This window comes from Aulonocara stuartgranti (assembly GCF_965226115.1).
Source record: "Aulonocara stuartgranti genome assembly, chromosome: 7".
Taxonomy (NCBI): Eukaryota; Metazoa; Chordata; class Actinopteri; order Cichliformes; family Cichlidae; genus Aulonocara; species Aulonocara stuartgranti.
The window spans coordinates 42,544,151-42,558,723 of NC_138945.1; the positions used below are offsets into that span (position 1 = coordinate 42,544,151).

Below are 14,573 nucleotides of genomic sequence, written 5' to 3' on the forward strand. Positions count from 1 at the left end.
TGCAGAAGTGCGCTGAAATCTTTGTCTCTTCTTCACTTAATGTTATGAACTTGCTGGAAACCAAAAGTGTAAACCAGACTGGAGCTATATGATGGGGAAAAGACAAATGATGGAACGTTTCAAAGACACAAAGACCTGGATGACTTCTAATCTTTAACCTGGATTTCCTTTTCCTTCCGTGTGACTATTAAACAAATATGTAGGACTTGCATTTGCACAAGATCTCTATAATTGGAAACATCCTGTCTCAGTAGTGCTGAAAACTAGTTCATGCATGACTTATATCTCACAGAACTGTATGCTTTTAGAGAAAATAAAGCCAAACGCCACTCTGATTACAGTACTGTTGACATATGAAGCGAACGTTTTTAAACCTGTGCTTTGGTGTTAATTTGTGTTTTTAAAATGTTCATGTTGTTCCCTTTAATGGAATAAATTAATCTGCACAGTTATGGCCTGCATTTGTATAGCGCTTTTCTAGTCCATAGGACCCCAAAGCGCTTTACACTACATTCAGTCATCCACCCATTCACACACACATTCACACACTGGCGATAGCAAGCTACATTGTAGCCACAGCTGCCCTGGGGCGCACTGACAGAGGCGAGGCTGCTGGACACAGGCGCCACCGGGCCCTCTGACCACCACCAGTAGGCAAACATGGGGTTAGTATCTTGCCCAAGGATATTTGGCATGCAGCCTGGGATCGAACCACCGACCTTCTGATTAGTGGCTGACCTGCTCTGCCACCTGAGCTACAGCCAGTTAATTGGGAAAGAATCATTTATAGACACTTGGGGGGAAAAGTCTATAGCATTACATTACCTGAAGTATACAAATGGTAAATATATTCTATTAAATCTAAAACTTGTCACCTCTCAGTATAGATGGTCTTTGATTCACTCTGCTTATGTAGCGCTAACACAGAGAAACCGACAACCAATTTAGAATCACCAGCAAACCCTGACCCCACTAACTGCATGTCTATGGGCTGTGGGAGGAACCCCGAGAGGACCCACCAAATGAGAGCTCAGGATGTTCTTGATGCACAACTGTGCTTCCCGTGTGGGTAATTAATGACTGTGAAATATCCATAAATCACCCCCCTCCCCAATTCAAGGGTGTCGATTAGCTAAAGCATGCCACTTAAGAGATGTGGTGGGCTGCAGAGTCACAGACAACAATTCAAGCTCACATTCACACATTTCAGAATGAGGTCATTGCTTTGAGTTTGCATGCTTTCTCCGGGTTCTTCGGTTTCCTCACACCAGGTTAGTGATTTTAAACTGATCAGTGGTGTGGATTTGAGCGTGAACCCGACAGTTAACTGAACACAGCTGGGAAAGGCTTGAATACCCCCTCAAACCTGAGTTAATTTAGCGCTTAGAAAAATAAACCGATTGACATTGTTTTTTCTGTCCGAGACCAGAATAATATCCACTGTATATGCTTAACTGTATTTACTTTAAGTATCCTCCAAAATAATAACATTACTTGTAACTATGGCACATTCAAGTATCACCTTGGAAGAAGTATCATCTCTCAGTGTTGCCTCTGCAGCAACAACTTTGACTTGGGTAGGGACTCTGTACCAAAGATATGCAACTACTGACTGAAGTTTGCCTTTTTTTTTTTCTAAATCTACACAGGAAATAAAAGTTTCCACGGGCAGAGTTGGGGTCAACATTGGGCAGTCGCATACCTCCAGTGAGGTAGTCATGCTGGTGAAAACCAATCTCCGCCCTCTGTCTGATCGAAAAGTGTGGGCGGATGAACACATTTGTGGGATTTTCGTGAAACTGTTGCTTCTTCTCCACCCACTTTCCTGTTTTTTTTCAAATGACGATTGTGTATTGTCTGGGAATTCCGAGATCCCCAGGAGAATTGGCAGCACTGACAATAGCGGGTGTAGTGGGAGGTGCACACCTGTGCACCAGGTGTGGTAGGTCTTGCTCATTGAGCAAGTGTGGGAATTTACGTGTTTGTCAAGCGCAGAATATTATTTACTTATATATCCACGGTTTGTACTTTTAACTAGTGTTGGACAGGGCGAGGCTCCGTGAAACACTGAAACATTCGAGCCCATCTCCACGGTGACGTCTGCTGGATAATGTGACCATCGCCACATTTTGATAATGCTGTTCTGTGAAACAACGACGCAAGCGTTTATCCTGTCTTCCTTATCTCACCGCAGCAGGTGATGTGCCAGAAAGTGATTGCCGTCCGCGGGAGCGCGCGCAGCTGCTTAAAGCTGCAGCGCCCGGATTACTTGCGTTGCCAGATACTTCCGTGCAACTGATATAGTGTGTGTGTGTGTGTGTGTGTGTGTGTGTGTGTGTGTGTGTGTGTGTCCTAACTCGTGACAGAAACAATATTTCGGCTTCAAATTTGTTGGGTATCATCAAGAAGGGTTAAATGTGACACACAGGAGCCCAAACATTCCCTCAGAACTGCTGAATAACTTTTAAAAGAACATTAATACCGATAACATGTCATTTTCAACCTGTGCATAAAACGTCAGAAATGTTGTAATTCAAAAATAATACAAAACAAGGATAATGGCCAAATGGAAACAGGTGGGAGGAGATCTGCTTAAACAAATTAGGAACACTGAGTAATAGGAAAGAGAAAACAAGCGGTAATAAAAATGTCGATCCAATACAGCACTTATTAATTGAAACGAAAACCAAAAACGAATAACAATTACATCCAATTAAAGAAGAAACCACCAGTTAAAATAAACTAACAAATAGACCAGAAACAGGGGGTATAGCGGAAGCTCAACACCAGTAAACCATGGAACAACATATATATTAATTCTTTGCATACAGTAACTATGCTAACATGTTAGGAAACACAAAATAATTGAATAATCCTACAAACAAATTGCAATCAAAGCTGAACTCTAATGTTGTGAACAACACAGAAACGCACACAGCAACACGAACATAAATTAATGAATTAATAAACAAATAAACAACCAATAAATATTATAGGAGACAACGATACAAAACAAGAAACATTTCAAATCCCTAGAAAACCATTTCAAAAACATAACTTAACATAACCATTCTACCACTACTGTTCACATAAAGTAATAGATATCTATACGTATAGATATACATGAACACACATATGTACACACTAAATATACATATGTATACATATACATACATATACTGTATACCTGCACGTCCATAAACATAGAAGGTGCAATGTGCATGAATTGTAACCATGGATGTCCACAAAGTCCAGTGAATTATGACATCGTGATTGAGTTATAGAGTCTAACTGCTGTTGGGATGAATTATCTGGGAAAGCGCTCCTTCCTGCAGCAAGGATGTTTCAGGAAGGAGCTGTGATAGTTGTCGAAATTGGTTCATATTTATCATAGTTTCATAACAGTTTTCATAATTATTTTCCCACTTTAGTTGTTACTCCTGTTCCATCTTTGCTGGCGTTTTGTTCATGTTTACCTGCCTTAATAAAACCACTTGCTTTTGGTTCTAGTCTCTGCTCTGTCTCTTCCATTGTATCCATTTGTGTCCTCGTTCTTGTTCAACACAAGCACTTACTGTGATTTTTCTAAAAATAAATATGATTCAAATTTTTTGAATAGCAAATGTTACTTCAAATAATGACTGCATTGTTATATATTTTATTCACAGTTTGCAGAGTGCATCTTAAAAGATGTTCCAGTAGAGTTTGAGAACTCTGCTTCAAGTATTGCAAGTCAGAGACAACAGATTGCAATATGTCTTCTTGAGAATACAGGTATCATTACAAATATAAATTAAATGGTAAAATACAGACTGTTATCTTGAATGTGTTTTTAATATTGTTCTTTTTTTGCTATAATCTTATTATGTAGTCTTGCAAACAGAGTTCATTATTGTTAAAAGTAAAGTATTTGCTTCTTGTATTTGAAGATGACCTGACTGACCTATGCCACTATTGTGGGAACCACGATGGTGACACTCAATGGATAAATGCTTTTGTTTTACATGTCCTCAGCCTATTCAGCTTAAAAAGATGATAAAAAAAATCATGAAACAAAATTTAATTTTAAAAATATCACAGACCACACATCATATGACTTATTGTAGTTGTAATGAATGGTGGACTGCTTTATGATCTGAGTATTTTGCAAGATTGTTATTTACATACTTATTTGTATAACACTTTTAACAAAATACTCGTGTTACCTTGTTTTGTCTAATTCATACTGGCTGCAACATTTACCCACGGTGGTACCACAGGAGCTGTGCCAAGAAGAGATAAGATAACTCTTCATTGCACAGTCATACATAGTACAATAGTACAATGAGATTGGAAAACTGTCCTATGTCAGCAATACATATAATACAACACGACACGATATGACACATCACAACGCAACACAAACAACACAACACAGTATATTAACTTAGTAATAAAAAAAAGAAGAAGTGTATGTGTATTGCACACTGTTATTATTGCACATTAATTATTATTGCACCTTGTCATAAATATAAATATTATTATTGTTATTGCTTTAAACATTGTTCCCCCCCCCCAAAAAAAAAGCCCCACAAGAGCAAAAAAAACCCCCATTTGTTTGTGAAGCATGCTGGTCAGAAAGTTAGGGACGCTGTCAATTTTTCTAGGGATTTGAAATGTTTCTTGTTTTGTATCGTTGTCTCCTATAATATTTATTGGTTGTTTATTTGTTTATTAATTCATTAATTTATGTTCGTGTTGCTGTGTGCGTTTCTGTGTTGTTCACAACATTAGAGTTCAGCTTTGATTGCAATTTGTTTGTAGGATTATTCAATTATTTTGTGTTTCCTAACATGTTAGCATAGTTACTGTATGCAAAGAATTAATATATATGTTGTTCCATGGTTTACTGGTGTTGAGCTTCCGCTATACCCCCTGTTTCTGGTCTATTTGTTAGTTTATTTTAACTGGTGGTTTCTTCTTTAATTGGATGTAATTGTTATTCGTTTTTGGTTTTCGTTTCAATTAATAAGTGCTGTATTGGATCGACATTTTTATTACCGCTTGTTTTCTCTTTCCTATTACTCAGTGTTCCTAATTTGTTTAAGCAGATCTCCTCCCACCTGTTTCTATTTGGCCATTATCCTTGTTTTGTATTATTTTTGAATTACAACATTTTTGAAATTTGAGGTTTTATACACTGTGCAATAAAGGCTTGATTTAAATTTGCAGCAAAATGTGTTGCATATAACCCTTGGGAATGATGTCCATAAAATTTGAAGCAGAAATATTATTTCAGTGACAGGATATAGGCGCCAATCACTTTTTGTCAGCTTGAAAATGACTATTATCGGTATTAATGTTCTTTTAAAAGTTATTCAGCAGTTCTAATGGACTGTTTGGGATATAATATGTAACATGTAGCCCTTCTGTATGATACCCAATGGGGCCAGTGCTGATGGGCAATCATAGCCAATCAGCAATCCCACTTCACAGTCTTGAAGTGGCTGCAGCTTGTTTGCCAGTTGCCTCAGATGTGGCCACTGAAGTGCGGTGTCCTTTGTAGGAATGTGAGACTTATCGACTGGGATGAAATCCCTTGTGTATGCCTGGCGTAGCTGAACATGCGACTCACTATGGAGCCCACGAACTTGCAATCCACAAGCCACTTTGCTAGCTATGACTGTGTCTACTGCTGTCATTGTACTGAGCCTTAATTGCACTGGCTGAGTCTTCACATTTAGTGCAGAGACCAGATCTCCCAAGATGAAAGTTGAATCGCTCTGTGTGTCGAGCAGAGCATATGTGAGAATCTCACTGTGGGGGTCTTCTGCCAATGACACAAAAACTGGAACAATGCTAGACGTAGCTGAGGAGTATCTTGTCAATGTGTGTGACATGACATTGCGGACTTCCTTTGTCTCATTTCCTGCAGATGGTGAATCACTGTTTAACATTTCACTGGCTCCCTCAATTCTCTCTATGTGCAAGCAAGTTGGATGATTTCGACCACATATAGTGCATGTGTGCCTTCTTTTGCATTCTTTACTAGTGTGACCCTTTCTTAAACAGCCGAAGCAAAGATGGTTTTCACGAATGAAAGCTCTCTTTTCATCAGGAAGCCTTGTGGCAAAGGTTGGGCACTTGGCGACACCGTGTGTTTCATCGTTGCAGACGAAGCATGGTGGTCTTGGCTTTGAAATTAAGGTCCCTGGTTTACCTGCAGAGTGCTTAGCTTGAGCATTGGTGCTGAGTGCCTTGGTTCTCTTAGGAAGCCTTTCATCTGTTACTTTAGTGGTTAATAAGAAGGGAGAAGCAATGGGGTTGCAGGCTATTCTAGCTTCCCTTTGTAGAAATTTGGTGAAATGAGCAAATGGTGGATACTCTTGACATCTGTCTAGTTCATCCACAACAACGCAACCCCATCTGCGTACCAGCCATTCGGGTAGTTTTTTGAGAAGTTTATGATTTTCTTCACAATCATTTAGAATTGCCAGCCCTTTAACATGAGGGATGGCCTCGGCACAACTTTGAAGGAAATCTGAAAACTCTCTGAGGGCTACTGGGTCATTGGGAGCTATTTTTGGCCATTTCATCAGTTTATCCCTGAAAGCCTTTTGGATGACAAATGAACTTCCATACCTCTCCTGAAGAATCTCCCAGGCACCCTGATATGCATCTTCTGAGTTTCGATAGAAGAATCCTTCGACCGCCTTCCGTGCCTCACCTGCAAGATAACTTTTCAAGTACAACATTTTTTCGCCTGCGGGGAGGGGTTTGTGGCCAATCAATGCCATAAAGGATATCTTCCAGTCTATAAACTTTAAAGGGCTACCAGTGAACACTGTGGGTTCAGGTGCAGGCAGACGGTTAGAGACGAACAAGCTTGCAAGCTCCTGTGTTAAGCTGACCTCCTGTTGCTTTTGCAAAATCTCAGGTGGTGCACACTGAGGTCGAAATGATTCAGCCTGTGGATTCAATGGATTCTGAGATTCAATGATTTGGCTATCAAGTTGTGATTTGTCATCTGCTTCATACTTAAGGCTTTCCAATCCATCGTAGTTGTTGTAAGCTCTCACTCTGGCTGCTGCTACTTTTACCTCATTTTCTGCCTGTAGCTGTTGCAGTTTAGTTCTCTCTTCCTCTAGCTTTGCTGTCATTTCTGCAATCATTTGTGCTTCCTTGATTTTCCACTCATGTTCTAAGCTACTCAACTTGGCTTGCTGTTCATGTATTCGTTGCATTGCCTTCGCCTGTTCTAGTTTAGCTGCAAGGTCAGCTTCGGCATCCACACGTTTGCTAGAAGTCGTAGAGGTGGCTCCAGAGTATGAATCTGAGCCCTTTGAATGCTCTGAAATAACTGTTTCTGTTTCAGTTTTCCCAAAAACAGATCCATACTCCTCCTTACTTAATATCATCCTTACACGCTCCTTCTCGAGCCTGTCATTAAAAGTCTTATCTATATCTTCTAGTCATTTACTAATGAGATCACAAATTTCTGTTGTTAGGGCAACACACGCATCCATTTTCTTGACAACATCTGGAGTAGAAGTATGATTACGTCGGATAGGCTCATACAGTTCATGCATTAATGCTTCTTTAGCCTTAATGTCCGTTTGTGTTCTAACAAGGTCTTCGTTTGAGCAGAAACCTTTCAGCTTTGTTCTAACTCCTCTTGCTAACTCCTTCCAGGACTCATATGCCTTGCTAAATGACCTTTCATTTTTCTTGGCTTCCTGTACATGCATCTCCTGCCCCTTTTCTGTTAGTCTTCGCTCTCTGGAGCTGGACCTGGCCTCTTGTGCCTCTGTAGATTTGTCTATTTCTTCAACAGGGGACAACATTATTATTAATTTTATTTTTGGCTTGTTGCACCTGCCCTTTTAAGTGTATATATCTGAACTCAAATGGGTTGAGTGGTGGTTTCAAACTTATTAACACTCAACTTAGATATTTACACCTTTAACCTCACAGACTGGCAACAAAACCCAAATAATACTGATGATGCCCTCAAATCAGACAATTTGCCACTTAAGTTTTTACAGAAGTACAACTGATAGCATAAAGCCCAGATTCAGTCTTAGACATTCTGATGTAAGAAATGTGGGATATTCAGCATCACAACTTTACATGCTACTGTGTTAAATACAGAAGAGGTCTTTCTTTCTTGCATTACTTTAGACTGCCATGTTGAAGATCATTTGCTCACACAGCTTACAAGATGAAGGTGTGCATGACATTGTATTTATAATGTCCTTATTTTGAGTCCTTTACTGATCCAGCAGTCTCTGGATGATGCGATACACTCCTTTACTCACAGTTCGACGAAAGAATAAGATGAGTGTAGATGGCTGCAAGGCAGCGATGAGTTTTCACTGTAGCAGCCGTTGGCATCAAGAACGACAGAAGAGTCTCTAACGGGTGCAGCCATTTATTTCCTCACCACACACGGCTCATTCTCTGGACGTTGAGCACCGTGAAAACTATAAAATAAGAAAAAATTGATACCCGTACAGTACTTTTTGAACTATAACAATGAGCAATAACAACAATGAGCTTAAGTTAATTCAGGCAAGTTCAAACAAGTAATTCTGAGATATACAGTCACAGATTAAATAAAACAAAAGGGGTTACTTCAAACAGCATCAAGGGATTACACAGTTCAGTTAAATAAAATATAACAACAGATCATCTCTCATCACATACCTCAGTCCGCTTGCCAAGGGTGCAAAACTCCGGTAAACACTTAAACACTTTGGCCCGTTTCTCATGGGGTGCTGCTAGCTTGCATGACACACATGTCTAGCTAAAAAATAGCACATGGATGTAAGTAACGTAAATACAGAATAAAAAGGTTTTCAGATAGCTCACAATACAAACGCAGCAACATACCTTACATTAGAAACACACTTATCATACTTATCAAAGTATTATCGTAACTTACATGGACTTTGTACAACTTATTCCCAGTGTTGGGAAGGTTACTTTTAAAATGTATTCTATTACAGAATACAGAAAACATGCCCCAGAATGTATTCTGTAACGTATTCCGTTACGTTACTCAATGAGAGTAACGTATTCTGAATACTTTGGATTACTTAATATATTATCATGCTTTTTACAACAACGTGAATGTGCTATTGCTGTGTGATTTATTACTATTACTGGAGGTCCGCGACTCCGAACTGTAGTAAAGGGACCTCTGACTAATACGGCGGGGTCCCTGTCGGCTCGTAGCTGAAAACTAGCTTTACTTTGTTGTGTGGGTCAACTTTTCTTGCGAGAGACAGAGAGAGGCGTTGAAAGGCTGCTCCAACGGAACTTATTGTTTTCGGAGGAAAACACGAACACGGTGTACAGTCGAGTCTTAATAGCTTACTTACAACTGGGCTGTCAGGCACTCTTGGCTGAAGTGGTTATTATTATATTTACATGCTTCCAGCTCCCGTTTTTCCTCGATGACAACTCGTACCTTTCCACTCCCCTTTTTCTCCCTCCTCGCGCTCACAGACCCATAACGTGTATGGCAGTCCATTCTCCCTGCAACACGGACTATACTGCCCATGATGCTACATTCTTTAGAGCTATGCTTGTAGCATTCTGCCTGTTAGCTTAGCACAACAACTACAACAACGAAAAGGCGCTCTCTCACCCAGGAAGCACACAGTCGCAGAGAGAGAGAGAGCGTCGCCCTGTAACCATGGCAACCATAACGCTGCCGCCTGGAACAACAGAATGTAGCTGTCAAACAAAACCCAAACAGTCCTGACCCGCGACAAAATGAAACAGGAAAGTACCGCAGTGTAATCCATTTATTTCAACAAAGTAACTGTATTCTGAATACCACCTTTTTAAACGGTAACTGTAACGGAATACAGTTACTCATATTTTGTATTTTAAATACGTAACGGCGGTACATGTATTCCGTTACTCCCCAACACTGCTTATTCCTGCCGCGACAGACTGCTCTATACGCGTTACGGGGCATGCCTCTGAGCACATCTGTCCTTAGTGCGACTGCGCATACAGTTCCGACAACCCCCGCAAGGATGACTTATGGTACAGATCAGCGGTTCATTACACCCAATAAGTTTGAAGCAGAAATATTGTTTCAGTGATAAGTTATAGGCGGCAATCACTTTTTGGCAGCTTGAAAATGACATATTATCGGTATTAATTCAGAACAAGACCTCTGAGTGAAAAACCGGATTACATCTGGAGGGGCTAGCTCGAATAACACCTTTGAGCGCAAATTCGATCACATCTTGGGGAAGTGCACTGCGGTCGTGAGTTCTCAGAACCTGCTCTTTGAGCAAAAAGAATGACAACATCACGGAACGTAAGTTTGGATAACATCATAGAAAGCTCGCGGCTCTCCAACGGGAGATTGAGAGACCAGTGTTGGACTGTTAGAACAGCTTTGAAATTCATATGAGTTGTTCGCACTAAAGTAAAAACCATCATCACTTCATGCGGAGACCCAGTAGCGGTTTTAGATACGGGCGACACGGGCGGTTGCCCGGGGCGGCATCGTGGTGGGGGGCGGCATCACGGACATCGGCAAAAATAAAAAAAAAAATAAAAATGCTTGTACTCATGCTGGCCCGACGTCAGCCAGCGCATATTGGGAATGGCATAGGCACCGATCGGCTTTCTATCGCCCATTTGCTGGGAGTAAGGGCGCCCTTCGTTTGCCAGGTGCGCCTGCTGCTTGCGGCGCAGAGAGGAGAGGGCGGGGCGGCGGGGGATTCTCTGACCGGCTGGAGCAGCATCTAATAACCAACTCGCAAAGTAACACAAAATAAAAAGAAACCAACAAACACGAAAACACCAGACATTATGAGACAGACTTATAATTTGCACCGATGTTTTTTCAAAATTCTATACACGAAAAGTGAGCGCGAGAGCCCTCGGTGCGCCTGCTTGCTGCTGAAGTCAAAGTAAACTTTATTGTCATCTCCGCTACATACAGTCCAGTATATAGAGCAGGGGTCCCCAATCCCAGTCCACGAGGGCCGGTGTCCCTGCATGGTTTAGATGTGTCCTTGATCCATCACAGCTGATTTAAATGGATACATTACCTTCTCAACGTGTCTTCAGTTCTCCAGAGGCCTGGTAATGAACTAATCATGTGATTCAGGTGTGTTGACCCAGGGTGAGATCTAAAACCTGCAGGGACACCGGCCCTCGTGGACTGGGATTGGGGACCCTGATATAGAGAGACGGACGACAAGGCTCCAGTTACAGCAGTGCAAGCAAACAAAAAATATATATAAGAAGAGTAAGAAAATAAATATACACTTTAGGACCAGGGGTAAAGGGATCAATAACAATTTAAAATTTACAGTTTGATGATTTAAAGTCTCACACACAAGCCATCAAAGGGGGGCTTGCTGCTTCCAAATAGAGCACATTTCATTTATAATGTTATAAATCCAAATCCATTATGTATTCATGATTTGAATCCTGGGTTGTGTGAAATCTCAGAAATGCACCCTAGACAAAGTGAATCTGTGAACTAAGGTGTAGGTGTGTCATGTTGTGGTGATCCTTGGGTTGAGATGGGTGTTCATACTGGAGTGCAAAATTAAAACCAATGGAAGACGGACAAGAAAAGTTCAAAGCCATCAGGTCCTCAGTTTAGAAAAAGAGAAAAGAAGAGGAGGAGAAACGAGCAAAAGATGCAGGTAAGCAGATGTGTCATTGGATACTGGCAGGTCATCCTGAAACAATCAGAATCAGAATACTTTATTAATCCCTAAGGAAATTATGTGAGTTACAGAAGAAATGGTAAAAATAGCAACAGTAACAGACTAAACTCCAAACAGTACATTATGTTACAGATTTTAATATTAATAATTAGTCATTGTCAGTTGTTGATTCGTACTGTTCTCATTGTATGACGAATTATGATGGCTGTTTGGTAGCCATTTGTATACTATGCATACTCTCTCTCTCTTCATATGTGTGTGTACAACAATTTTATGTTAATGTACAATCCTTAATATGTTTTGTGTGTGTGTGTGTGTGTGTGTGTGTGTGTGTGTGTGTGTGGAGGGGGGGGGGGGGGGGGGGCGCCAGAGGGGGTGTTCGCCCAGGGCGCCAAACTGGCTAGGACCGCCACTGCTGACACCCAGACGCCAGCTGCCGCCTCAAGGCTGGAGCTGAACAAAACACCCTGATGACGACTGTGTTTAGACTGTTCCCCCCATTCCATGCAAGGCCACCTGGGTTGGCTGGAAGACTGTTTACTTAGCCTGGCGGGGCGACACTGTCTCAGCTGAACTCTGGACACACACACACATGCACTGATATGCACACACTCATCCCCCCTCCCTTTCCAAACGCCTTCGATACTTGTGCCCTACCGGGGAAGATGGCAGTCGACTGGACCAGCGCAGACATACTGCAGGACCGGATGCACTGTCTACACCGGCTCTCTCTTACCCTTTACCCGCCCCTGTTGCTTGTCTTGTGTTTCTATGGTGTATTGATAGTCATGTGCTTTTTGTGCTGAGGTGTTTTTTCTGTTATCAAACTGATCTCCCACTAGGAGCTCAGTCTGAGTGGAGTTTTTTTTCTCCTCCTCTTATCTCATGTTATGTATTTTCGTTGTTTTTTTCCTATCAGCCTACCTTTCTGACATGTCTCCCAAATGTGATGTTTGTGTAAAGTTGGTCAGAAGGTTCCTTTGTAAGTGCGCATGCGCCATTAGCGTGCTGCCTGCTGTAACCCCAATTTCCTTCGGGATTAATAAAGTATTCTGATTCTGATTCTGATATTCAGCAGTTCTTGGAGAGTGTTTGGGATATAATATGTCACATGTAACCCTCCTGGATGATATCCAACAATTTTGAAGCAGAAACATTGTTTCAGTGATAAGATATAGGCGGCATTCACTTTCTGGCAGGTTGAAAATGACATGTTATCGGTAATAATGTTCTTTTAAAAGTTATTCAGCAGTTCTGAGGGAATGTTTGGGCTCCTGTGTGTCACGTTTAACCCTTTTTGATGATACCCAACAAGTTTGAAGCAGAAATACTGTTTCAGTGACAAGTTATAGGCCACAATCACTTTTTGGCAGCTTGAAAACGGCATATTATCGGTATTAATGTTATTTTAAAAGTTATTCAGCAGTTCTAATGGACTGTTTGGGATATAATATGTCACATATAGCCCTTCTGTATGATACCCAACACGTTTGAAGCTGGAAATATTGTTTCTGTCACGAGTTAAGTCACAATCATTTTTTGGTAGCGCTAAAATGCCATGTTCTCAGCCGTTATTCTGAACAAACAAGAAAGAGTCATGGTGATACTGGCACAATAGGTCTTTATTGTTTTAACTACTATTCGACAGTCTTATAACAAATATGAACAACGAGAGTAGACATACTAAGCCTGTAGGCATTAATTATTCCATCGTGATGCGTGTAGTCATTCGTGACTGCGCTACACACTGAAAGCAACCTTCTGATAAGCGTCATAGTTCGGTTACAAGACACGTTAAAGTTCTATAGATGACATAACAAAGGCATAAATGTGTTTGGGTTTTTCCCACGTTATATCAGTTGCACGGAAGTAGCTGTCAACGCAAGTAATCCGGGCGCTGCACCTTTAACCGCTCCCGCGGACGGCAATCACTTTCTGGCAGACAATCACTTTTTGGCACAACACCTGTTGTAGCTTTTCAGCTCACAGCCCGACACACGCCAACACAACAGCATAGATAGCACAGACGTTAAGGCGGCGTCCTCCTTCCCTGCAGCGGCGCTGCAGACCAGGCCCCGCCACACACATTAACCAGGTAAAATACATATTTAGGCAGAATTTTGCAAATATCTATTTTTCATTTTTCAGCAGCACAGTGCTTTTTTTCCAATTATTTTTTTAAAAGTCAGATCAAGGCTCCAAAAGTTTTTGTTTGCTGGGTCATTTTAGTTCCGCTGGGTGTCTTTGCTTTTGTTATATTTCTTTAAGAGTTCAAAATGTATTAATTACATAAATAAAATGTAATTTTCTCTGTAGCACTTCATGGTTTTAAGCAACGCACCTTAGTTGTTCACACAAAGCATAAAGGTAAAAAAACAAACAAACCCCCAAAAAAACAATATATACAGTGTTATCTTCATTTTAGATGTCAAAAAGTATTTGCGGCTCCCAGTGTTTTCTTTTGCGTGGAAATCGCGTCCAAATGGCTCTTTGGGTGCTAAAGGTTGCTGACCCCTGCACTAGGTTCTATATCAGTATAAAGCGCCTTGAGACTGTTGCTGTGATTTGGCGCTGTATAAATAAAACTGAATAGAATAGACAAGCACAGCACAATTCCAAACAAATGAATATATATATAATTTACTGGTATGATACCAGAATTTCAATAATTCTGGTAATATTGATTTACATTTTATGTTTTAGAGAAATTGCCACAGAAACAAGGCTAGAAAAATATTGTGACTGTTAAAGACAGCAAGCCCAAATATCTCCACCTGTTAAAACTCCTTTCCCCCCCACAGTAACTCGTTTTACAAAGTCAAACATACAGAGAAAAGACTGCTGTGTTTACCGTAATAAGGACACTGGTTTACAGCTTCTTTT

At 40.8% G+C, this 14,573-nt stretch overlaps 1 long non-coding RNA gene across 3 annotated transcripts; it reads right to left on the reverse strand.

Moving 5' to 3' along the window:
• On the reverse strand, nucleotides 1-11,079 carry LOC309710236. 3 transcript variants are annotated; one of them, XR_014277689.1, is made up of 4 exons: nucleotides 11,061-11,079; nucleotides 8,686-8,785; nucleotides 6,622-8,462; nucleotides 1-84 (listed from the first exon to the last, which is right to left on the reverse strand). It is a non-coding gene; the product is annotated as an uncharacterized lncRNA (long non-coding RNA). The 3 variants fall into 3 exon arrangements; XR_014277690.1 differs by lacking the exon at nucleotides 11,061-11,079 and adding an exon at nucleotides 9,452-9,591; XR_014277691.1 differs by lacking the exon at nucleotides 11,061-11,079 and adding an exon at nucleotides 9,412-9,591.
• Nucleotides 11,080-14,573: the final 3,494 nt, after the last annotated feature.